Source organism: Ylistrum balloti, unplaced genomic scaffold (genome assembly GCF_031769215.1).
Source record: "Ylistrum balloti isolate Yb309-2 unplaced genomic scaffold, AGI_CSIRO_Ybal_v1 Utg370670, whole genome shotgun sequence".
NCBI classification, from domain to species: Eukaryota; Metazoa; Mollusca; class Bivalvia; order Pectinida; family Pectinidae; genus Ylistrum; species Ylistrum balloti.
Genome location: NW_026782405.1, coordinates 530,001 through 530,978, shown reverse-complemented (window position 1 = coordinate 530,978; position 978 = coordinate 530,001).

Genomic DNA, 978 nt, shown 5'->3' with positions numbered 1-978 from the left:
AAGGAGTTGAATTTATTGCCGAGTCAAATATCTGTTACATTTACGTATATTCAAGCCCTTGGGGAACACAACCAAGAATTTGTAGGCCTACAATTTATTGTAAAATGACAACAAAATCATGATTAGTGTTTTTACTTGGGGCCGATTTAACCTAACATCCTTATTGATATATATTATATAAAATAACAAATGTTTATTATTATAACCATTAAATGTATGTACGATATAATTTTTCGTATTTTTTCATTGAATTCATATATTTGTATTGGTGTGTATCATTGATATATCATATACGAGAGAAAAAAGAAACATACACAAGTTTCCACTTTGAAACATGTATATATATATATATATATATCTATATATCTATGAAACATGTATACATTTATTAAAATGTGATAGAAATATATTTTTAACGATTATGAAACGTGTATATTTAGTAAAATGTGAAATAGATATATTTATAACGATTATGAAACATGTATATATTTAGTAAAATGTGAAATAAATATAAAGTCACATGTACAAATACACCTAAATTTATAAGTTACATATACGGCTATGGATCATGTCTCGTATACATGTATATATAATTTATAATCATTATTATTATTTCAGAGAGCCCCCACGTATGGCGACTTATATGAGGTGCAGTGGGGCCTTCCCTCGGAAGTGTCGACAGCTATGATACTTGCATCCGGATCGGAAATGACGATGAGACGCTTGGCAAGGGAAAAGGAATCATCATTGATCTCGCCTATTTCTTCATCTCGTTCTCCATCACCCCCCATCCCCTTCTTTGTGTTGAGAAGGTAATGACAGTGGGGTGTGGGGTTGTGTTGAGAAGGTAATGACAGTGGGGTGTGGGGTTGTGTTGAGAAGGTAAGGACAGTGAGGTATGGGGTTGTGTTGAGAAGGTAAGAACAGTGAGGTGTGGGGTTGTGTTGAGAAGGTAAGGACAGTGAGGTATGGGGTTGT